The sequence below is a fragment of the Diceros bicornis genome, chromosome 39 (genome assembly GCF_020826845.1).
Source record: "Diceros bicornis minor isolate mBicDic1 chromosome 39, mDicBic1.mat.cur, whole genome shotgun sequence".
NCBI classification, from domain to species: domain Eukaryota; kingdom Metazoa; phylum Chordata; class Mammalia; order Perissodactyla; family Rhinocerotidae; genus Diceros; species Diceros bicornis.
The window spans coordinates 6,408,784-6,434,527 of NC_080778.1; the positions used below are offsets into that span (position 1 = coordinate 6,408,784).

The window sequence follows — 25,744 nt, forward strand, 5'->3', positions numbered from 1 at the left end:
TCCTGGACTTTTATTTTTGGGGAGGTTTTTGGTTACTGTTTCGATCTCCTTACTGGTGATTGGTCTATTCAAATTCTCTACTTCTTCTTGATCCAGTTTTGGAAGGTTGTATGATTCTAAGAATTTATCCATTTCTTCCAGATTGTCGAATTGGTTGGCGTATAGCTTTTCATAGTATTCTCTTATAATCTTTTCTATTTCTGAGGTGTCTGTTGTAACCTCTCCTCTTTCATTTCTGATTTCACTTATTGAGACTTCTCTCTTTTTTTCTTGGTGAGTCTAGCTAAAGGTTTGTCAATTTTGTTGATCTTTTCAAAGAACCAGCTCTTGGTTTTATTAATTTTTTCTATTGTTTTTTTGGTCTCTATTTCATTTATTTCTGCTCTGATTTTTATTATTTCCCTTCTTCTACTGATTTGGGGCTTTGTTTGTTCTTCTTTTTCCAGTTCCTTCAGGTGCATTGTTAGATTGTTTGAGATTTTTCTTGTTTGTTGAGATAGGCCTGTAACGCTATAAACTTCCCTCTTAGAACCGCTTTTGCTGTATCCCATAAATTCTGGCATGTCGTATTTTCATTTTCATTTGTCTCCAGGTATTTTTTGATTTCTTCTTTGATTTCTTTGTTAACCCAGTCGTTGTTCAGTAGCATTTTGTTTAATCTCCACGTATTTGTGGCTTTTCTGATTTTCTTCCTATAGTTGATTTCTAGTTTCATACCTTTGTTGTCAGAAAAGATGCTTGGTATTATTTCAATCTTCTTAAATTTATGGAAACTTGTTTTGTGGCCTAATATGTGATCAATCCTGGAGAATGTTCCACATGCATTTGAAAAGAACGTGTATTCTTCGGTTTTTGGATGGAATGCTCTGTATATATCTACTAGGTCCATCTGTTCTAGTATGATGTTTAAGGCAAATGTTTCCTTACTGATCTTCTGTTTGGATGATCTATCCATTGGTGTAAGTGGAGTGTTAAAGTCTCCTACTATTATTGTGTTACTGTCTATTTCTGTTTTTATGTCTGTTAATAATTGCTTTATATATTTAGGTGCACCTACATTGGGTGCGTAGATATTTACAAGTGTTATATTCTCTTGTTGGATTGTTCCCTTGATCATTATGTAATGCCCTTCTTTGTCTCTTTTTACAGTTTTTGTTTTAAAGTCTATTTTGTCTGATATGAGTACTGCTACCCCAGCTTTCTTTTCATTGCCATTTGCGTGGAGTATCTTTTTCCATCCCTTCACTTTCAGTTTGTGAGTGTCTTTAGGTCTGAAGTGTGTCTCTTGTATGCAGCATATATATGGGTCCTATTTTTTTATCCAGTCAGCCACCCTATGCCTTTTAATTGAAGCATTTAGTCCATTGAGGTTTAAAGTAGCTATTGATAAATATGTACTTACTGCCATTTTTTAACTTTTTTTTTTTCTCAGTGTTTTAGTAGTCTTTCTCTGTTCCTTTCTTCTTCTATACAGAATTGATGGTCACTTTAGTTTGACCTCTCTCTGAAAGCTCTACTCTTTAACTCCCCTCCTCCCTCCTTTTATGTTTTTGATATCATATCTAACCTCTTTTTGTGCATTTGTTTCCATTACCCTCTTATCATGGAAATAGATAATTTTTCCTATTTGTGGTCTTCTCTTTTCCCCATAAATCAGTCCCTTTAACATTTCTGGTGGCACTGGTTTCTTGGTGACAAACTCCTTTAATTTTTGCTTGTCTGGGAAAATTTTGATCTCTCCTTCCATTTTGAATGATAACCTTGCAGGGTAGAGTATTCTTGGCTGTAAGTTTTTTCCTTTTAGCACTTTAAATATATTGTGCCATTTTCTTCTAGCCTGTAAGGTTTCTGCTGAGAAGTCAGCAGAAAGCAGGAAGCCTTATGGGGTTTCCTTTGTATGTAACTTGACATTCTCTTGCAGCTTTTAGGATTCTCTCTTTATCTTTAATTCTGGACATTTTGATTATGATGTGTCTTGGTGTGGGCCTCTTTGGGTTATCTTGTTTGGGGCTCTCTGTGCTTCCTGTACCTGGATGTCTGTTTCCTTCCTTAGGTTAGGGAAGTTTTCATCTATTATTTCTTGAAATAGATTCTCTGCCCCCTTGTCTCGCTCTACTCCTTCCGGGACACCTATAACATGGATGTTAGTGCGCCTGATGTTGTCCCAGAGGTCCCTTAGACTGTCCTCACTCTTTTTAATTCTTTTCTCTTTTACCTGTTCACCTTGGGTAATTTCTTCTAGTCTTTCGTCCAGCTCACAGATCCGTTCTTCTGTATCCTCTACTCTGCTTGTGAGTCCCTCTAATGAATTTTTCATTTCCAGTATTGCATTCTTCATTTCTGATTGGTTCTTCTTTATATCTTCCATTTCTTTATTGATATTCTCACTGAGTTCATCTATTCTTCTCCCCAGATCAGTGAGCATCCTTAACACTCTCAGTTTGAACTCTCTGTCGGGTAGGTTGCTCATTTCTGTTTCACTTAGTTCCTTTTCTGGTGTTTTGTCCTGTTCCCTTACTTGGAATGTATTCCTTTGCCTCCTCATTTTGCCTCTTTCCCTGTGCTTGTGTCTACGTATTAGGTAGGTCAGCTACGTCTCCTGCTCTTGGATAGGTGACCTTATGTAAGTGATGCCTTAGGAGGCCTGCAGTGTGCTTCCCTCAGTTCTCAATCTTCCAGGGGTGACCCCTATGTGGGCTATATGTGTCCTTCTGTTGTGGCCTGTTTGCTCTCCCTGTAGGCGCCCAGGGAGGCTGAGTTATGCTCCTGGCCAGCTGTTGTAATGCTCAGCTGCTTGTAGTTGTTGTGGGCCCTTCAGTCTCTTTATCAGGTGTGGGGATCCCCAGCACAGTTGGCTGCAAGTTCTAATACCACATTTGTGTTGCAGTATTTCTTTTAAGTGAGTAGGCCCCTAGCATGGCAGGTTGTTAGGTTCAGGGCCTTACAATGGCTGTAAGCCTCTAGTCTATTAGGTCTCTTGTCAGCTCTCTGAGAATTGCAGCTGGGTGGGGCTGGCCTCAGGCACAGGAGCACCCAATTGTTTCAGGCTTTGGAATGTGGGGCAACCCCCCTATGTGGGTCTTTGAGAAGCACAAGTCTTCTGCAGCTGACAAGCCCTGCCGCCCACAGGTCCCCACACACTGTCTACACAGTCCTGCCCCATGTGCGCTCCCCGACCTCCCCAAGTGGATCCAGTCTCTCCACTGCAGGAGCCCCACACACTCCGCCACCACCACACACTCTCCACCTGCTCCTTGTGCACTCCCTGCCCGCTCAAGTCGACTTAGTTGCCAGGCTGCAGAGAATCCAGTCACCAATCTATGCAGGCCCACAAGTTGCCTGAGGACTAGTTGCTGGGTGCGGTCAGTCTCTAGGGTGGGCTGCCTGCCCTGGCTGAGCTGGATTAAATCGGTGCTCTAGCGGGTGGGGCAGACCCTGGGCTAGCAGGCCTCAGGGAGAACTCCAATGGAATCTGTGTCAGCATGCCCACACCAGGCCACAACAACGGCCGCCACCAATGTCCCAGTCCCTGGAGTGTTCTCACCCCTCACCGAGATGCACTCAAGGCCTATTAGGTGAGTCTCCTTTCACCCCAGCATTGTGCACCTTTCTTTCTGGTGATTTTAGGATGCTTTCTGAAATGGGTGTTTGCGCGCGGGCCCTTTAAGAGCCGGTTTTAGTTTCTTTGTGAACCAGGTTTTCTGGGGGTAGTCCCCAATGTTTTAGCAGCAGGCAAAGTCAGATATTATGCCACTGGTCTTGATTGTGCTGGTTCCACAAAATGCCCCCAGCAGGGGTGCTCCCCGGTTCAGGGCCCCGCGCCTCCAGGGAGGCTGCGTACCTGTGAGCTGCTCCTGGCGGCCGTGAAGCTGGCGGCTCGTGAAGGCAGCGTTTTTCCTCTCCAGAAGGGAGTCTCTGCCTCTTCCACCTCAGTTAGGATTGTCCTTTGTTGCAGGAGTTCCTCTTATCCGGTTTTCAGTTCTGTCTCAGGGGTAATTTTTCCACGAGTAGTTGTAAATTGGCTGTGTCCACGGGAGGAGGTGAGTTCAGAGTCTGCTTACGCCGCCATCTTGACTCCTCTCATTTTTTTTCTTTCTTAATGCTCCCATGTAACGTTTCCCTCCATAATAGTACCCATTTCATCGTATTGGAAGTATTTATTTGCTTATCTCTATCCTCTATTGACTGTGAGGTCTTATGTTCACTAAATGGCATTGCAATTTTCTCACAGGATATATTGGTGCTCAATAAGTGCAGGATAGGTGAATGATAACTAAAAAAGAGATGGATAATAAATAAGAAGTAAAAGTTCAGAGATGTCCGTAGTAGAACACCTCAAAGACAGGTTGATTATTTTTATAATATTATTATAGGCAGTAATGCGTCACTACATGTTTTTGAGCAGGAAAATAATCATTATTGTGCCAATTATTATAGCATATGATTTATGGACTGGAAGAGAGAAATTTGGAGAGCAGAAAGCCACCTTGATAGATATATAAGCAAAGTTTTTAGTTCTTTAAAAAATACGAGAGAAAAAAACTAGATTGCTTTGATAAAAACACTTTTTATGAACACGTTCACACCAATGGCTCAATGACTGATGGACTCACTCAGGTAACTTTTACTGTCTGGAATGTGCTGTTAAGATGCTAAGCACAGTGGGATAAATGAGTGGTTGAATACATGGGTCCCATCCCGGTGCATTTTGGTATCTGGAGTTTACTGGTTGCCCTGTTAAGCCCAATGGAATAAATAAAGGAAGAATGGGCCTGTGATGTTTACTTTTATGTGTCAAATTCACTGGGCTAAAGGATGCACAGATAGCTGGTAAACTATTATTTCTGGGTGTGTCTGTGAGGATGTTTCAGGAAATGATTATATTTAAATTGTTAGACTAAGTAAAGAAGATTACCCTCAGCAATGTGGGTGGGCATTGTCCCGTATGTTGAGGTCCAAAATAGAAAAAAACGCAGAGAAAAGACGAATTCAATGTCTCTGCTTGAGCTGGGACATCAAATTTCTCCTGCCCTGGGACACTGGTGCTCCTAGTTCTCAGGCCTTCAGACTCAGAGTGGGTCTTACACCATTGGCTGTCTGTAACTATACCACCAGCTTTTGTGTGCCTCTAGCTTGTAGACGGCAGATCACGAGACTTCTTAGTCTCCATATTGTGTGAGCCAATCCCTCAAAATAAATCTCTTTCTATATATCGACGTATGTATTCTCCATACATAGGTCTCCATCTTTCTCTGGAGATGCCTGAGTAATACAGGTGCAATGTGTGAAGTGCTATCAGAGCACAGAAGAAGGCATCTAGTCTGACTATGGGCTGGGTTAGGTGGCTGGACACCAGATCACTCCTTTTATTCCATGACTGCTTGCTCTTATATCAAAAGCAAAACTCTAAATGCAAACGAAACAAAAATTAGCAGTCTCAAATATGCATCTTATGATAATCCAAATTAAAGTCTAAAGAGTTGCTTTCTGTAAGCGTCTCTATTAGAAAAGACATTTGGGAAACGTGCTCAGGTAATAACAGATGGCCATTTTGGTGCATCTGGATCCCTCATAAGAATCCATTCACAAAACCCAGATTCTTTCTAAAACGATACTGATTTTGTACTCTTCTTTTAAAAATGTGTAGCATTTTTTTTTATTGGAGGTCCATTAAATTTTTCTGAATTCCCTTTAGCTTTAGAAGTTAAGGTATGAGCATGATGTTTGTGAAGGCAGGTATGTGTCCAGTAGGTTATATATTCTAAAAATCACACTCTTTGCTCACATACAATACTTAAATTAAAACATTAGATTCAGAGGCATGTGTGGTTTTAAGAGCCTGTAGAAATTATCAAGTCCCTTGCATTCTCTACTTTTCAAAGGAATGAAGCCATAGGTGTAAAATAACCAAAAGTCATAAAAGAAAACATTGATATCAAAATTAAATGGGAGAAGAATATATCTATAGGAGATCTTTAAGTCGATTTTCTGAAGACGTATGTGTGTGGATTTTCAGTGTAGAGATAAATAAGGAGTTAGAAGGAAGAAATAAGAATAATAAGAATTTAAAAAGCATTTGGTTTCGGGGAGAAAAGATCATTTTAACACCTAGAAGTTACATAATTTTCTTTACCCTCCATCTGTTTTCTACCTGACATGCTTGTATTTAAAATGGTTCCTCTGCCACATTGCCCACCAGCATCAGTACTACGCATATGAGTGGTTAAGACAAGGCTACATATATTCTTGAAATTCAGCCAGATGCTCTGATCTGCTCTCCAACAGAGTGAAAAAAGCATATGGAGAGGGAGACTGAGGATGAATTAGCCAGGCTAGTAACTGGTGGAACTTCTTGACTTAAAGGAACCACCTTGAAAGATGATAGAAGCCAAATGGGAAACAGGCACAGAAAGAAACTGGAATGCAATGGCACTCCTGCAGCCTTATTGAATTATTGATTTCATTTGTCATCCTAGTTTATTTGGGGAATGTGTCTTAAGCCCATGATCACATGGGAGAGCATGGGGAGTGTAATTTATTCTAAATAATAAAAAAGAAATGTAGAAAATTTATGAATCTATCCTGTGAAGTGGGGCTTATTCCAGTATAATAAGTGCTGAGAAGACTTGTCTCAGTGAACTTTATTTGAACCTCAAAGAATGTGGAATTAATTTACATTTCATTATAGGCTGGCAATTCCCTCAGCACAATAAAAGGTGGTTCCAAAATGAACAAACTATGTGTATCCTTGGGCTGCTACAAGATCCTGTGAGCACCAATCCTAAAATCCAAGCCAGGACAGTCAAACCTGAATTGTTTAATCAATAAGAACCTTATCCTGCACCTTTGGAGAGAGTGATTATTCTGCAAATAGGAATATTTCAAAATCAATTATTGGGTACTTCCCATTACAATGACAGAATTTACTTGTGACTCAAAAACAACAAAAACAATAACAGGTTAGAATATGTACTAATACACCCTCTAGCAATTATTTCATTAGCAAAGTAAAAGAAATTTGAGTTTGCAGTAAAATAATAATATTAATATTTTTACATGCCACTTATGTTTCTATAATCTTTGCTGTTACAGGAGAACAGCTATATCCCAAATCTTACTTTGTGAGCTTCTTTTTAAGAAATTACTCTGCTTAAAGATTTCCTACAGGTTTTTTTTTTCTATTTCCTCAGTATTTCTAGGCTTAGGGTTTTCTTTACTTTCAAGGATTCTCCAAAGTAGGTTATGAAACCTTAAATTATAGATGGCCATAACTGATAAGATATAAGATACAGTATTGACTATCATTTTCTGAGACAGAAGCAGATATTAAATTATAATTTAGGCAAATAACCTGAAAAAATATGTTTCCGTGTACCTCTATCTCTAAAAGATCCTGGAGTTCATTGTCCTTAACCTTGCTTTTAAGGATCCTAACACGCCTCTTCAAGTAATTTGAGTTGGCACATTTGTATAAACATCTTTGTCTTTTTACAAACAGTCTCACTTCAAAGGATTTGCATTCTCAAATACGAAACTGTAAATGGTATTATATGCTGAGAGACAGCCACATGGACATTCCACTAAAAGTAACAGTTGCAACTCTGTTGAATTTAATTTAATTGTGAGCATCAGTTTCAAGCCCCAAAAGGGCAACCCTTTAGCCACTAGCAATGGTGCTTCTGAGATCATATATAAAAAACTAATCAGTATTATGATATCATTTTGTGTGGTATATTGTCTTTTCCAAAGATAGCCCAACAATAAACCCCATCCCATGAGCTGTTTAACAATGTGACCATGATCCTCCTCCCACTGAGAGGTGGGTCCTATGTCCTTTCTCTTTGAATCTGGGCATATGACTTACTTGAACTAACAGAATTGGCAAAAGTGGTGTTGTATGATTTCTGAGGCTCTGTCAGTAGAGGTGGTGGAACATCTACCTTGATATTTGGAATTCTCATTGTGGGGCCTTGAAGCAAATGGTAGGCTAGTCCTACTCCTCTGAGGCCACCTAGCAACAAGGTAACCCAAACATGCTCATGTAGAGAAACCATTTGGAAAAATCCTGAGACTTCCTAAAGAAAGAGATGCCCATCCAGCTTCCAGCTGTTCCAGCCCCACCTACTGTCTGGCTGTAACTGCATAGAATACCCCAAATCACTACACATAGAAATCAGGGGGAGAAAACTACCCGGTTACTTCCAGAGAACAGGAAGAAAGACTTAGAAGGAGAAATCAAAGACCCAGAGGATCCCAGAGAGCAGTATTGGATCCTAATCAACTATATAATAAGTACAAGAAAACCCCGGGCCCCAACTCAATCCATTGACCACTGCTACCATAACAGAGCTTGGAATTTTCTTTGTTGCCTTTCTCTGTAAGAGAGGGGAGGGATAGCATCATCTCTACAATTAGTGCCCACTCAACAATGGGAGGCAGGATGATATGAATTTATTTGAGAGTCTAGGTAATCAAAGCCCACTTAGAAAAAACTATTAAAATTTTACTGTCTTTCTTACATAATGAACATATATTAATTATAAAATAAAATGGAAAATAAAAGTTAAAAATATAAAATAATCCTGCTTTACTTCTACTACTCAGCCATAGCCACTTGTAAATAGTTAGGAGTCTCAGTTGCTGACAGCATAATCCACTATAGGTAGTTTAAGCAATACTCTTTTTACACAAGACATGTTCTGATGGACCACAAAATATTGCTTTTGACGTATTATTTTGATAGACAAGCTCTAGTGGTGCCCTCTTGGCTCACTACATAGGTCAAAGACTCAATATGGAGTTTCTACAAGTTACTTAGTATATTTATTGCAATTATACACTCAGAAATTGGGGAAATAACCACAGATTCTCTATAGAAAGCTTTAAAATCAGGAAGTATGTGTCTTCCAATTTTCATTGCCTTTTTCAAGACTATTTTGGCTATTCTAGGTCATTTCTATGCATTTTTATGCATATATGCATTTCCATATATGGTTAGTTTGTCAATTCTTTAAAAAAAAAAAAAGCAGGCTGGGATTTCAATAGGAACTACATTGAAATGTAGGTAAATTTGAGAGAGAATTGCCATTTAACAATTTAGGTATTCTGATCCATGAACACAGGATGCCTTTTCATTTGTTTAGATCTTCTTTAATTTCTTTCAACCATGTGTAATCCTCAGTGTACAAATGTTAACATTTTTGGGTACATTTATGCAAATATTTTAGTCTTTTTAATGCTATTGTAAGTTGAATTTTTTTGTTTTGCTAATTTTACTTTCATGTTGTTCATTGCTAATGTTTAGAAATACATTTGATTTTTGTAAATTGATCTTGTATGCTGTAACACTCCTGAAATTATTTATTAACTCTAATAGTCACCACTTTCCAAAGCCCTCTGTGGACATCTCAATCCAGAGATCTTTAAGTTTTTGGCCATGCTCTTGTTTGCTCTGGCTGGTATTGCACCTCAGGCAGCTGCGATGGTAAACAATTGCCACAGATTGTTTTCCCCAAAGCCCTATGAGTAAGATTTTTCCTGAAAAGAGAGCTCTGAGTCAATTCAAGTAAAAATATTGTGGTTTTTTCCAATTCCGAGAAGCTCTGAGATAGGTCAAACAGTAAAAATGTGCTGGGGATGAGTCTTTTTCAGGAGCTTCAAACCCAGTCTCTCCCCTCCAGTGGCTGCAGCTGATGGTTTTCAAGGCCAGCCAGCACAATGGGGGAAAGAGGGATAGGTATAGATCAAGATAAAGTGCCACAAACTGCTGTTCTTACCAAATTTCAGCATATTTTCTTAAATAAACACTCCTCATACCATTGTAAAATTTTAATTTCCAGAGTTCTAAAAAGGTTAATTTAGACTATTGTTGCCAGTGTTTTTGTTGCTTTTGTGGAGTGGCATATTTTCAGAGGTCCTCACTCCATCATTCTGGAAGTCCTGCTTTCTTTTCTGTTTTTAAACCAAATTTATTTATCAATAGTTGGAACATATTATGCACGCTATGTTGAACTCTAATTTTTGCACTTATGATATCAAAGATAATTATTGAAAATATTCTTCCATGTCCATAAACATATATCCAAATAATAATTTTACATGTTTCTTCCTTTGAGTGGATGCTCTATTCAACCCTAATCATGGCCTTGCCTGTTAACAATTGCTGATCTTGCTTCCTTTTATAAGAATTGATAGGCAATTAATGAAATACTTATAATAAAATATAGGAAACATTAAAGGAATCATAGCAAGAGGCACTATATTATTTTGGGGTGGGAATTGGAGATAAGATTTTCTTAGAAAAAAATGTCCCTGAAACAGAATTCTGAAGGACGAGCAGGAGTAATCTTGGCAATTTATAGGAAGACTATCTTTTAGGCAGAATCCAAAGGCCTAAATGTGAGAGAATTATTCATAATGACTGGAAAGTAGAAAACAGAGGGAAATGGCTAGAGATTGGGCTGGAGTGGTAGGAGAGGCAAGAGGAAGCCTGAAGTGACAAACAAATGAGCATTTTAGAGGAGTAACTGGCTGCAGAGGGTAGAAACTGAGCAACACTGCATACAGAAAAATAAGAAAGGAGATATTCACAGTAATGCTGATGGAAAACAAGGTTGGCCTTGGCTAAAGTAATGAAGCTGAAGTGAGGCTATAGAGGAGTGGACATATTCAGAGAAGTGCAATGATAGAACTTGGTGACCAGTGGACAGTTGAAGACAGAGGGAAGTCAAAACTGAATTCCAGGTCTTTGATTTGCAAAAATTGAGTTAAAGCTCAATCACTGCAAGGCAGAATTATTTTTTAGGGAAAGATTATACATTTATTCTCTGACATGTATGTCATATGGTATACGTGAGATATCCAATTTCAGATATCCAGAGAGGATTTTGACAAATGAATTGAGATCTCAGAAAAGGGATATAAGCTAGTAATAAAGATTTAAGAATCATCAGCATAAAATTGATCATTGAAACCATGGACATGGATGAGATGGTGCAGGGAGTAAAACAGAGAAGAGAACCCTCAAATCGTAATACTGACATTTTAGAGGCAGAATCTGGGCAAGAAGCCTGCAAGGGAGATTGAGGGGGTGGCCAAAGACAAGTGAAGCCAATTGGGAGAGTGAGGCATCCTGGGAGCCAAAGAGGTTTAGAGGGAGAGATGGACAGTAGCGGGTGCTGCTGAGGGTAAGTTAGATGAGGACTGAAAGTTGTCCTTTGGATGTAACAACAGGATCATTGGTGATTTGGTGAGAACACTTTTGGTGAAGTTGTGGGCATAGAAGACAAATTTCAGTGTGAGTGGGTTGTAAAGACGCGGAGAGAACGACTGTAGACAAATCTCTTAAGAAGCTCGGCTGTGGCGAGAAGCAGAAGGCTGCAAACAGGTAAGCGGAGACAGATAAACACTAGACCAACTTGGAGATTGTTTTCTCTCTCTCCTCCTCCTTCTCTTTTCCTTTTGTGCATGTATTGTTTGCACTGTTTTTTAAGCTTGGGGAGATTTGAACGCGTTTAAAAGTGGATAGGAAGGAGCTAGTAGAGAAGGAGAACTTGAAAACTGAAGATACTGGAGGGAAAACAGTTGATACAAGGAAAGCAGAGACCACGGTAATAGTCTTTGCACCCTCTATGTCCTACATCTGAGCTGACAGAGTTGGTTATCAGAAACAGAGAAAATAATAGGGTAAAAATCATCCATAGCCCCTTTCTTGGCCAACTAAAACAAAAATTTTATTGAAATCAGTTCCTTAATTCACCAAAAATCTGGGTTTTCTTTAATTCTGAGTTTCCCTAAGGGAAAGAAAATGCCTGATTCTGGAGCTCCCAGTAGCACTAGGCCATTCTTCTTAAAACAAATCCATGGTGGGTATGTAACCAGGTGATTTGCTCTGCCTCCCAAGTGTCTTTTTGGTCAGGACACCTTCAGGACAAACCAAGGCCAGCAGATTCCTGTTGGAAATTTGAAGCTTCATTAGGATCTAATTCTACATCAGGACTAAACCCCAGGGGTTAGGAGAAGCAGATGTCTGTCATTTTCTTGTATTCACAGATAGTCAGGCTCATTTTCTGATGCCAATCCTCTTACATAATCAATTCTTACCTTTCCATAAGTCTTATTGCTTTTCAAGACTTACCTTGTCATACATAGTAGCTCTTTATTGCATATAGTTATCAAAGGCAACACAATCCACAGGCAACTACAGTCAATGGTGCTGCAGGAATATCTTTTGTGGAATGATTATAACCCAGTCCAAGAAGTTATATTCTGCTTGTCTCCTCCTACCTCCTTCTGAGTCAGTCTGTGACTCTGTCAGATGTTGATCTCCTAGGTTCCAAAGTAAAGTGAATAAAAAGCTATCCCTGTGAGAAGCTTTACTTAGCAGTTTCTGACATCATTACCAGCTCATCACAGGGTGAAAGCAGCGCTTAGTTACAGGGCCCACCATTATCAGGAGTCTGGCTGAGGAAAGTCACCTGGGAAACCATGGATCCCCTACGGGCGTCATCGATAGCTGTGTTCCATGGGAGACATTCTGCTGACTCTGCAGAGGACAGAGAAGACAGGAGAGAAGGAAAGGAGATAGCAATCAGGAAGGAGAGATGCGTATTGGAGCTAAGCTAAGATGCGTATTGACTGCTAAGCAGCCCAGTGAGAGAACATTTTTTTTATGTGTTAGGAACAAAGCTGAGTCTTATGACGTCACTTTCTTCTGTTGCTTAAATGGAGTGTCAGAAAAGGCTTGAAAATGTTTGTAGCAGTGTCAAAATAAGCCGTGAATGAATCGTGAGCACACCAAAAACAGGAAGGAATTTCTCAAAATGATGTCCCGGCTCTGCCTCTTCCTGTAATCCTCAGACCTGGCGGGAGATTGCTGGGGAAAAGAACAAGTGACACTCTCAGCATCTTGCTTTGAAATCACTCAGCGTAGGAGATAATTATGATAATGTACACAACAGCTTTTTATTCTGCTAGTGTTCCTTTTCATCAATCTCTCTATTGTTTTCCCCAACAACACGATGGGTAGGAATGAGGCCCCATTCTCTCTCTCTTTTTTAATACCATTAATGCTCACTGAACCACATTTAATTAAGGGAATGTATATTGATACGCATAGCATGATCAGGTCAGGGACTGGAGTTGAAATTGATTGAGGACAGCTCTTTCACACTCATTTCAATTTATGAATGCTCACACACAGACAGACAGTGAAAAGGATTTAATTTCCGTTTGTGTTGTTTGCACATTCTTTATAATGTAAGCATTAATTGAACATGCTCAGTGTCAGTGTGGAGCAATCAAGCATATCCATTTTTCATAAATGAAGGTCACAGGTCAATCTTGAGCAAGTTCCAAGCTATCTAGTTATAGAAATGTATTTATATTTGATCAGCTATAATACGAAAGACTAGAGATCTGGAAAATTAACAGTAGGAAAGCAATGCAGCGTCAGCTATGGAATGGCACCTTTTGGAAAGCAAATATCAAAGGTTTGCTCTCTTTGCCTTGGAATGTTGTTTTGGTGTTCATCATGCATTTCTAAGGTGACCTTCATTTTGCTTGTTGGTGCCAGTCCTTGCCAACAATGAATTCAGACTGCTGAGTTTGGGGAAGGGGATTGTAAGCTAAGACTTAATTTGTGAGGAGAGGATTGCTGATATAAATCCACAAAGCATTCTGTCCATTCAGTCCACAAATATTTATTAAGGGCTTACTCTTCACCAGGCACTGTATTGGGCACACTTTATGTAAACTAGATACTGTATTTTCCAGATGAGTGTGTAACTATTTTTTCAAATGTATGAAGATGTCAGCTTTTTATTGAAAATAGTGGATTTATGATAACATTTTATCATGATGTATCTTCCCAGTTTGGTGTTAATACCCTTATATTTTACAGCATTGACTGTGGATTAGACTATTTTGCTCATTTCTGAGGTTTTAGCCTAAGACTTCAACTTAAAATCAATTCATATCTTTCTGAAAACACAATCCTAGTTCTCATATCTTGATCTAATAATTCTGTAATAAAAATGAATCACACTTGTATAAAACTGTGCACAATTTCTCAAATCCAGAGTAATATTCTCCATATATTAAGCCCACAATAATATGAAAAGGAAGTAGGGCAAGCTTTCTGAAATTCATCTTCTCCCCTGAGAGTGAGCATTTTACTCATGTAAGCCACCTTTCTTATTTGTGTCTTCATCAGCAAACGTAATTTTGATCATTTTAGAGACATTTAAATATATACGCCTTCTTGCATCTTCTTATTTTGCCCCTAGAATTATCAAGAGTTTAATGTCAAAGGGTCTTGTAAAGTCATTTTATATTTTATCCTTAAACAGAGCGTGGACAGTTAACTAGGCAATATTCCACTAAAATCTGCGTGTGATGTCAAGTTTTCAATTTTCATAAAGACCCTGTTGAAAAGTTAAAAAGAATGATGATTGCTAGCACAAGAGCTATGCTGTGTCACATGAAATATTTGTATCTTGCTTGATGCAGAAAAAACAACAGGAAAAACATTTAGAAATATTAGGGTCAGACAAATATTTAAAATTTTACCTGTTTGATTCGAGAAGTCAATGAAAGGGAAATTAAAGATGAGAATCACAATTTGAAGAAGGAATGTGAAAAAAATAAAGCAAAAATGTAACTTATACTTGTAAACCCTATATTCCAAGTTGATTTCCTACCTTAATTTGTGAAAATTAAGTGAAACACCTCATGCTTTGAAAAATTTGTTGTTTTTAGTGCTGTCAAGTCTATTTCCACTCCTAGCACCCCTGTGGACAGCAGAGTGGACCCCTGCCTGGTCTTTTTGTGCCATCCTCTCACCTTCAGGTGCTCTAGCAGACAATGCTCCACTGCTATTCACAGAGTTTTCATGGCCAATTTTTTCGGAAGTGGGTGGCCAGGTCCTTCTTTCTAGTCTGTCTCGGTCTGGAAGCTCCGCTGAAACCTGTCCACCATGGGTGACCCTGCTGGTATTTGAAATCCCAGTGGCATAGCTTTCAGCATCATAGAAACATGCAGCTGCCACAGTATGACAATCCGGGACATGAACCTGGGCCGCAGCAGTGAGAGTGCCTAATCTTAACTGCTAGACCACCAGGCTGGCTTTGAAAAGTAACTACCCTTAAAATGGGATCCAAGAGGAAAATATTTAGATGTATGGGAAATTTTCATTAAAGTGTATTAAAGAGTCCTTTTTTGCCCCATTACCTAGCCTAAAACATAACTGCAAAGAGAGCAAAGACCTTCAAATTCTTTGAAAACAAAAACTACTATTAGAAGGAGGAGCTGGGTGCCTCCATCAGGGGAAGAGACTGAGGATAGTCTAATCTTTTGCAGTGTGTTCCATCCCCTCCAATAAACGTCAAATATTTTTATATTTGGTCATATGAGTGACATGGAAATTCTCCCACCTCTTTTTCTCTTGTGGATTTCTCTAATAACTTAATCTTTGTTAAAGGCCTTGAAATTTTGGGGAAAAAGATGTTGCAGCACGTATTAGAGAAAATATGGATCTGGTTACTGTTAAGAGATTGGGAAGAAAAAAACACCCTGGAGATAGGAAAAAATAGATGACCTAAATGTCTAGGCTCAAAGAAGAACAAAAATGCATGTTGAATGTGGCTCTACGGTCTGTCAGCCTGACTCTCACTCTGCGTGAAGTATGTATGAAGAAATGTGTGAGAATTGTCCCAAAAGGAGTTATGAAAAGCTTGGGCAGAGAGACGAGACCTTATAGCCTGCTTTTTGGTCTGGAACAATGACGTGTCTTATCACATTATGCCATGTGAAACAGTTTTTGAAACACGGACTCCAATTCCAGTGGCTGGCAGGTAAGCAATGTTTTCTCAGAATGAAAGGAAAAGAAAAAAGATGTTAAATGAGAAACAATATATACAAGTGACAGAATAAGGTGGAACATTTAAAGATTACAATTTTTTGAACTATTATTATTTTTTCCTTCTGGTGGCAAAATAAGCAGAAGAAAACACAGAACAGACTTAGCATTTTTTTGCACTGGGTGATGTACAACTAAATTAACAACTGGGAAGTTTATTGAGTGTTTCTTATTAAATTTCAAAACAATTGATCAACATGAAATATTTACTTTTCCAAGCCATGAAATTATGGGAATTTTCTTATCTTTTCTTTTCTTTCCAGCCATGAGTTCTCTAAAGAAAAAAAAGTGATTATCAGTCAATGCCAGAATTCTATTTTCTGATTATACATGACCTTTATTTTCACTCATTTTGAATGAATTTGTGTAGTGGGTTCCTTTGGAACAAAAGACCACTCATCTTCATAGGAGTCTCTTAAACTCATAATTCTCTCTAGAAATATACTAAAAGAACATGTAACCTTATTTCCAAAGTACAGGAGGTAACCAATTTGAAAATTGCAAATAAGATGCTAGGTTTTATTAGTCCAAAAGAAAAATGAACGTAAAAATTTCTGTTTCAAAAAGTCTGACTCGTATTTTTGCCTTCTTGTCTACAAATTGAGGGTTCACAAACTATGGCCTGTGGGCCAATTCTGGCCCCTGGCCTGTTTTGTAAATAAAGTTTTATTGAAACATAGTCATGCCCATTCATATATACATTGGCCGCTTTTGCCCTACAGTGGCAGAAATGAATAATTATGACATATTGCCTTCAAAGCCAAAAATATTTATGTCTGGCTCTTTATAGAAAAAGTTTGCTGCCCTTTGTACTAAATGAAAAAATTTTATGCCGGATTAGACTTAAAAGTTATGGAATTTCTGATTTTTCTTTTCATTCTGTTATTCCATCATTAAATTGCCCTGAGGAATAATTTTGGGTTAATTTCTCTGCCAGTACATGATACATATATTCTTAGTTATCTCTCAACACTTCTCTATGAGGGAGATATTTTTAATCCTCTTTTTATTTAAGATAAAATAGACTCAGATAATTTAGGAAGATTTTCCTGTCACACAGCTAATAGCAGAGAAGGAATATTTTCCAAATATTTCCTAATACATTTCTAAGTATTTTCAGTGAATCAATCCTTAGCTCATAGATAAAGAATTAGCTATGGAAAGTCAAGTTCTTCCCACGCTGTGCTGTTTGTTTCTCATTTTTCTTTTGGTTTGTTTTGTTTAATGATACCTTCTAGAGCTTTATCCTGAATACTAAGTATTCATATTGAATACTGCATATATTTTTAGACAAACCATAACTTCCTATTTTAACCTCTATTCTGTGTACAGAATTAACATGCAATTTTGAATCAATCTTATATGTTTTCTTGTTTTCCAGTGTGGGTGTAAATAAAGTTTATATAGTTATTATCTTTCCAATGGTTTTCTCATTAACTCCACTCTCTGCTTGTGTATCTTTTTACAGATTGGATATTGATATTTCTCAGCATTCCTAATTTTGCAACAATGCCTCATTGTTGTCAAGTGATAGGATTGTATGAAGGAACATCTATAAAGAACAAACTCTTATTGAGTGCCTACTATGTATAAGGCCCCTTGCTCAGGACTCAGGATAAATGAGTGCCTTCCGTGAGGAGTGCACAGCCTGATGAAGGTGCAGGAATGTAAACAGATCATTTCAGCACCATGTGGGATGCTCTGATTAAACTAGGTACAAGATCCAACGGGACCACAAAGATTGACAGTCTACCTGCTGGGGTTGTTGTGGGGGGTCAGGGAAGGCTTCTTGGATGAGGTAATAACCAAGTTTATTCTTCAAGAATAAGAAAGAGCTAGCCAAGCAGATGAGGGAAATGGTGATGGTGAGAGCGATGAGGTTGGGGCTCAAGATAGAGCAGCATGATGGATACAGGGATCTACAATCAGTTTGGTGTATGTGGGGCACATAGGTGAGCAATGAAGCCTCAAATGATGAGGCTAGAACAGAAGGCAGAAGTATGTCATGGCGTCTTATGTGTCATACATGGGGCTTAGTCTTTATACTGCAAGTAACTGATGCTCATAGCAAATGAAAGGCAGAACACACAATCATGTTTTTATTTGGTTGTGTGTGAAGAAGGAAAGAAGAGAAGAACACAGATTAGGACATTATTAATATAGTTAAGAGAAAGATTATTTGAGTCTGACCTAGGGGGGTACCAATAGGGACTGGTAAAGGAGAATGATTTGAGAAATAAAGTAGTCGCAGAATCTTATATCTGATTGAATGCAAATGGTGTAGAGTAGGTGTGAAGGAAATTGATCATCTTCAGGTTTATCACTGTGGATACAGAGGATATTAATGCTATCAAATTAATAAGGAATAGGTTGGAAGAATCCAGTAAAAAGCAAACAATGAAGAGGCCTGTTTTAAGTCTATTGAGTTTGACATGTTTACAGGTATCTCTAAGTGACTGTGTCCAGCAGGCATTGCATGTGTGATGTGAAACTCAGAGGTTGGGCATAGATATTGGTTTAAATTAATTACCATAAGGGGCAATTACCATCTAGTCATGGGGGGAATGGTGAAAGGAACATGGAAGGAAAGATGATACAATTTTAGTGAAAAAAATATAACATTTCAGGACAGCTGAAGGAATCCATGAAAGAGACCGAGAAGAGAAGACTAGAAAGGAAGGTGCAGGAGAGGATGGCTTCGCACAAGCAGGAGAGAAGGAGAAGTAAACAATGTCAGTGGAGCAGGAAATAGGTGAGATCAGCAGGGAAAAATAAAACATCCATTCAATTGGCAATTAGGAGACCACAGGTGGCTCAGCAAAAGTGGTTTCAGGGGAGAAAGGTGAGGATGCAGGGAAGGGGAGAGAGTGGATACAGACAAACCTGAGAAGGGAGCCTGAGCAGAAAAGGAGAGAAGCAAGTCATTATCCTAAGGGGACACACCATCACAGGAAGGCCCCCACAAGGATAATGGTTATTTGAATATAAGCATGGACTGATGGAAAATAGCCAAGAGACAGAGAAAGGATGAAGATCTAAAAGAGAGAATATTTAATGAACCAACAATCTAGCAAGGATGGAAGCAAAATCCCTGGGGAACGGGAAGGAGAATGAATCTCCACTTTCCTTGGTGGAAAGGTTCAGTAGACGTGAATACCCTCAGTTTGAGCAGTGGAAGGTGGAGGAAGTCCATGTCTAACCAAATCTGTTCTCTCAATGATGGAGCAGTGGGTTAGGAGTGGGTTACAAGGTGAATTTGAAGCAAATATTGAGGGTTTTCAACAATCCCTGAGAGTAATTGTGTAGGAGCTGGCCAAGGACAAGTAAAAGTATTTCTGAATGGCAACAATGAATTTTTTGAAAGTTTAAAATATTTTCTTCTCACAGAAAGAAAATTTCTTGTGAACAGATAATATTTTGAAATATCAATCGAGATGCTCTCCTGAATTTCCTTGTATCACTTGCCCTCCCTGAGACAGGCAGCTACGGCAGTATTTCCCACACTTTAGTCATTCCCTCACCACTTACATGGTTTTTTACCACCTCAGTGAACAACCTATACTCTTATTGATGAATATTTTTTTTTCTAAATGAATTCATTTATTTCATGGAAAATTATTTTGAAAGGAAACTTTATAACACAAACTGAAAGGGGAAGCACATCTCACACTGCTATAAATAGAAGTTCAGCATAAAATACACCAAATAAAAATAAAATAGAAACTATTAAATTTTATCTAAATTCTCTTCCCCGTGAAGGTCTGAGTCTGTGCCTCTATGTTGTATCAAAAAAGTGATAGTTTGCATACGAGGGTGATTTTGTGAATGTAGGTACAGCAGTAGGACATTTTTCTCTTTGATGTAATTGAGAGTGATGGAGAATTAAAGAGAGTGACTTTTTCTCAGTGTGATTGGATGCTATTTAATTCGTTGCGTCTGAATCCCCCCAAAGCCATCCAGTATCACACGCAATACTTGTTGGACAATTTGTAAAATCTGAGATAGGGAATTCTGCGTTCCTCTCCTGGGGAAAGGGACTGCACGGTGAAAATGCAGAAAGAATGATGGAGGTGACGATTGGCCTTTGAATGTCAGGTTTGGGGCTGTAGATACAGGTTTTAAGAGTTAGCTCTGTGGTTCAGGGTAAGGCTCCCCACAGTGTGCACTCCCCACTCCCTCCCGCCTGACTCACTCACATAAGATAAAGGGAACAGGGTCCCCAGGACTGGGGAGAAGGAAGTCTAAGGGAGAGGTAGAAATGTGTAGATGCTACAACCCCCTAGAATGGGCCCAGCACTCTGGCGCCCTTGCCCAGTTCAAGCTGAGGGAAAGAATGATAGTGAGGGAATCCCAGATCAGTTTAGGAATTCCAGGATTGAGGGATCCTGTGGCCCCTTCCTCAGGGAGGGGTTCTGAACACATGGGAAGACCCTGAAGCACGAATGACTTTGTTGCCACAAAGGGCCAGCATTCCCAGCTACAGCCCCTGGTCTAAAGGTAATTTTTGTTTAAGCAGTAGGTTTTAGAAATCTTGAATTTGAACCCCTTCAAGTTTGCAGTCTCCAGTTCACGCTGCCCCCTCTGCTCTCATCATCATCACACATCCCTACTTTCTCACACACTTTCTTGACCTTTCTCCCTCCTGAGGATAGCTGTGTCTGTAACTCATGGCTAAGTGGACAGGCCTGGAAGAGCCTGAGAAGATCCCCAGGGTCCCAGCATGCCTGAGAGACAGGGAATGATTCCGGGAACTTATGTGAGATCCCAACAGAAGGGACTGAATCAACATTACATTTCTGCCACCAAGCAGGATGCATCCTGGAAATAAAATGAAGTTTAGTTTTGGAATGACAGAATACCTTGCTACACTTCTTCCACAGAGTTTGGGGTAGGCTGAGCTGTGAATGAGAACGTGACTAGTGACTAATTGCAGAACAGATGTCAAAGGTCTATTTTTAAATTTTCGGCTGATTGAGATAGGACCGAAAAACAGGGCAGGTCCTGTACTCAGACTCACTAGAGCGAGACCAAGGTGAGTGTTGTCTAGTGTCTATGGGGGTGTTTTAATCAATTAAAAATTAATTCTTGAGAACCAGATGCTGATGGGGACACAGACAACCAGCACCTGCCAAGGTCCCTGAATGAGCAGAGATTGGACCAGAACCCAGCCAGCCTATGGGAGGGAGCTCACATGAAGACAGCTGTGCCAGCTTCTGACCCTAAGCTGGGAGCACAGGACTCTTGTCTGTCTTGGCCATCATCCCCAGTGCCTGGCACATGGGGACACTTGGTAGATGTCCGATGTATATTTGATTTGGACAGAAAGAATAGCCAGATACGAGAAAAAAGTAGACTACCTAGTGTACTAAAATGTAATGCTATTAACCAACTATTTGGAGGAAGGGGACAAAAGTCCTATTTAAACTTGAAAAGAAACATAGTTTTACCCAAATGCGACCTTCTCCCGAGACCTACTGTGACCACCTCCTTACTTGAAATTGCAATCTCTCTCTTCCCTCCTCATTCTTAATCCCCCTAACTCTAATCAACTTCTTTTTTCATTCATATTTACCTTTTCACTTTCTTAATGTCATGTTTATTTCCTGCTAAAAAGTCATCTCCAGTTTGAGAGAGTATCAGCCAGGAGAGGAACATGGACATCTCAGCAGCTTTCAACTCACGTTCCTTTTCCTGTAGGAATCAAACAAGACTTTACTCATTAAAGTTGCCCAGAGATCCAAGCTAATGGAGACTCAATCTTGACTCACACTATGTGATCTCAGATGGTGTGGAGACAAAATCATGGTGGACCACTCACTGAGGACAGCGCGGTGAGAAATGTAATCCACCCAGAAGGAAGGGCAGTAAATCAGGGATACAATCTCCCGCGCAACAGGAGTTGGGGTCTCTTTCCTGCACTCATTTATCCCAAGCACATGCAAAAACAGCTAGCAAGAGACAGGTGCTCAAAAACTGTTTTTGATTTTTTTCCAAATTTCCCATTTCTACAGAAATCTGTGCCAAAGCAAAGAGCTTTTCCTGCATTCTGGAAATCTGAACTTTTTCTGCACACTTTTCCACGCACATGTGTGCATGCTGTTGTTCACCTGGGGAAAAGTAGACATAAGGAAAATTATTATGTGAGAAGTTGCATTGTGTTATATAATACACATCCCAGTCTTCACCCACTCAAGATGAAAAAATAAAATAAAATCACTTTCCTCTTAAGATCTAAAATATTATGATAATAGTTTCTACCTTATAAGTGAACTGGAAGTCCTGTTTCTTTTTTTTTTTTCCAGAGTTGTCCTCCCCCAAACCCCAAGAATTACTTATACTCGTTCATGAATTCGTTTCTGATCGCCAGGTCTCGGTCAGTGAAGCAGGAAGCAGTGGTGTGCTCCCACGATGGCTGAGCTCAGCCAACCCCGCGGCCCGCCTCCTCTACCACTCCTCCCACTCTCGTGACACTGGCGGTGGCCCTGGTGTCACGAGAGCCATGCTGAAGCCGGGCATCTTTCTCAGACAGGGTCTGGCCAGCTACCAGCTCTTGCAGACAGTATGTCCTGCTCTTTACCTGACCACCTCACCCAGGCTTAGAGTGAGTGAATTTTCCTTTCAAGTTCACGTTCAGTTAGGAGTATCCTGCAGCAGAACTGCATGGGAAGCAGTTTTACAGTTTTTAGTGAGGCACGGGGTACTTTCAGTACACTTGCTCCCAGCATTTTCTCTAGGACATGTCCAAACACACCATAGAGCGGCCAAATAGAGTCAGGGTCCAGGAGCAACAAGACAGCAAAGTGCAGAGAACCAGTTTCTCTCTCCCTGACCCGTTTCTAGCGCTAAAAAAAATCATGGATTCAGTCTCCTTTTTCCCTTAGTGTGCCTTTTCTCTCAACTCTCTGGTTCTCCTTCCCTGTCATATGGCCTCTACTTGGGCCACCAGCCTTTAGATGTGTCCTACTAATTTTTAATCACAAAGAGAAGACATCAGTGTCACAGTCACTCTGCTCCCATGAGAGTCTGTAGCTCTCAGGTAAATAAGTGAAAATAAATAGAATGTTGCGTTGGAGGTCCATTTACCCTATGCACTGGTAGGTCATAGGCCCCAGGTCCCTGACAAGTTTAAAATACTCCTAAATCATCACAGTCAAAAGGACCACTCAATTCCATCTTCCCAGAACAAAGAGGCATCGTCCTTAAAGTAAAATGCCAATCCATGACCAAGAAGGTAGAAAATGCTTAAAAGTTTTTTAATTGGCAATTTCCTAGCTTCAAAAATCTGGAGGTCCAATCTGTACTGACACCTTGTTACATTTTTAATGTATTTTTACCTCCTGGACCCGCTTATGACAAGTCATGCCAATGATTTCTAAACTGTTGGGAATCGTAGAAGATGATTTTAAAAGATCTGTATGTTGGGATGAAACAAAAGCAGATAATGATTAGAGGTACTTGTTTACAGACTTAGCTGACTGACTTCAGAAAATGCACTTCCCATCTGGGGACTTCATCTCTGCTTTTGTCAAAAGGAAGGAGGAAATCTGAACATCTGTGAGGTTCCACCTCTCTGCTATTCTATTATTCTAGTATTCATCAATTTTTTCAAAGGTAGACCTTGAAAAGCATGGTTTAAGTGCTGCTTTTCTTTTTCAGCTATTTGTTCATGATTGCATGAAAGTCATCTTTGAATGTGGTATTTCAGTTGAAGAAGATGAGTCTTCTGTAAAGAACTACGCAATTGCAAAGAAGAAAATGAAAACAGCGATGATGATATTAGAAGGAATGGGAAGAAAAACTTCAGTGTTCTAGAAGATGTCCCGACGATATTGATAGTTCAAAAGGAATGAAAAGAATTGTTAGATGTGCAATGCACAGGCCATCTTTATATTACAGCAGATAGCTCATCTTTCAATCCATCTGTTTTTCAATGAGATGTGAGCACCAGTTGTAACAACTTCAATTGAATTCTAAATGGGGAAGACCAAGTTAATTAATTAAAGCCTTTGAAACTGTCTGAAAACTATTATTTTCTTGCAATTGTTCCTTGCCAAAAAAATACAGAAAAAATTAGATACTGAAAGTATGATAAAGTGTGTACCATTTGAATTTTCTCATTAGTGCCTGGCTATCTTCTGAGAAGGTGGAAGGGTGATCCATTCTTTCTCTCACTTTTGTAGTGATGAGAGGTTTCATTCGTTTTAAAGACTGGATTTAAGCTTTAGTTCTCAGTGTATTCGATTGAATTATTGTCAGATATTTTGGAAATATTTTCTTTTCATTTAATTTCTCAGGACAGAATCATTTATATACAGCTGTAGGGCTTTGATCTGTTTCTCATAAGTATTTATAGCACAGTGACCATAGTGAGCTGCCCAAAGTTTACACAGCAAAGTTAGTTATTTAGGTGATATAGTAGTTAACGTCATAGGATCCACAACACCATGTAACAACCTTAGTTTCTTCTAATAATAAAAATTACCAAACTAAAATCACTTTTAAGTATTTTTCAAATTTATATAGTTCTCAACAATTAAAAAAACTGCCCTTCAATTTGTTTCTTGTGTTTAATTTATATAATCAATGTTCAGATTGTCATTAAGAGAATAGTACAGTTTAAAGGGAAAGGTAACTCTAAACATAAAACTACAAAGCTTCTAAAGACAAGTAGGAAAATAATTTTTGACCTTGAGTAACAGAAAGAGTTTTTAAATATGACTCCATCGACACAAACCATAACTTTAAAAAAATTATTAATTGTTCTTTATCAAAATTGAAGGGCTAGCCTCGTGGCTTAGTGGTTAAGTGCCCGCGCTCCGCTGCTGGTGGCCCGGGTTCGGATCCTGGGCGCGCACCGACGCACTGCTTTTCCGGCCATGCTGAGGCCGCATCCCACATACAGCAGCTAGAAGGATGTACATCTATGACATACAACTATCTACTGGGGCTTTGGGGGAAAAAAATTTTTTTAAAAATTGAAAATATTTGTTTTGTAAAAGAGATCATTAAGAGGATGAATAGACAAGGCACAGACTGGGAAAACATTTGCAAATCACATTTCTGACATAGGAATTGCATCTAAAATATATAAAGAACCCTCAAAACTAACAACAGAAAAATAAAGAACCCAATTAAAAAAGGTAAAAAGATACTTCACTAAGAATGTATATTGATGGTAATTAATTCTATAAAAGATACCCCCCATCATTAACACTAAGGAAATGCAAATTAAAAGTAAAATAAGATACCACTAAACACCTATTAGAATAGTTAATATAAAAAAAATGCTGCCAATATCAAATACTGGAGAGGATGCAGAGCAACTGGAACTCGACTATGTGGTTGATAGTATATGAGGAAAAACTGTACAATTTTTATAAATGTTTGTAAACCTAAATGAATTCAATATAAACTTTTTTAAAAGGGAAGAAAATGTTGCTATACTAATAGGTGATATTCAAAGGCTTGTCGTATTACAAGATTTAACAAGTGAGGTCAAAGCTAATGATGAAAAAACAAAACACAACAAACTGCTTCAAAATGACAGCATCTCTAACGTAGGAAGGGAGGTTAGGAAAGTGTCTTCTGGTGCCCTGAGAAGGACATGTTTTCTATGATGGGTCTTGTTTGTATGCCAACTCTCATTTAGGTAGGAAGATACATCAGATTTTAGAGGAAGGACCTATAAATAGTTTATGTTTTTATATACATGCAATTAAAAAAGGTTTATATTATGAGAACCAAATAAAAAATGCACATCTCAGTAATATCAGTTTATGTGTTTTTCTTAACATTATGAGCCAAGTCTTTTTATAAAAGAGCTGTATC

The 25,744-nt window shown here is 39.0% G+C and overlaps 1 long non-coding RNA gene across 1 annotated transcript; it reads left to right on the forward strand.

Moving 5' to 3' along the window:
• The first annotated feature begins 3,531 nt into the window (after positions 1–3,531).
• Positions 3,532–24,231, forward strand: LOC131399784 (uncharacterized). The gene is made up of 3 exons (XR_009217226.1): positions 3,532–3,575; positions 18,544–18,668; positions 23,573–24,231. It is a non-coding gene; the product is annotated as an uncharacterized LOC131399784 (long non-coding RNA).
• The last annotated feature ends 1,513 nt before the right edge of the window (positions 24,232–25,744 follow it).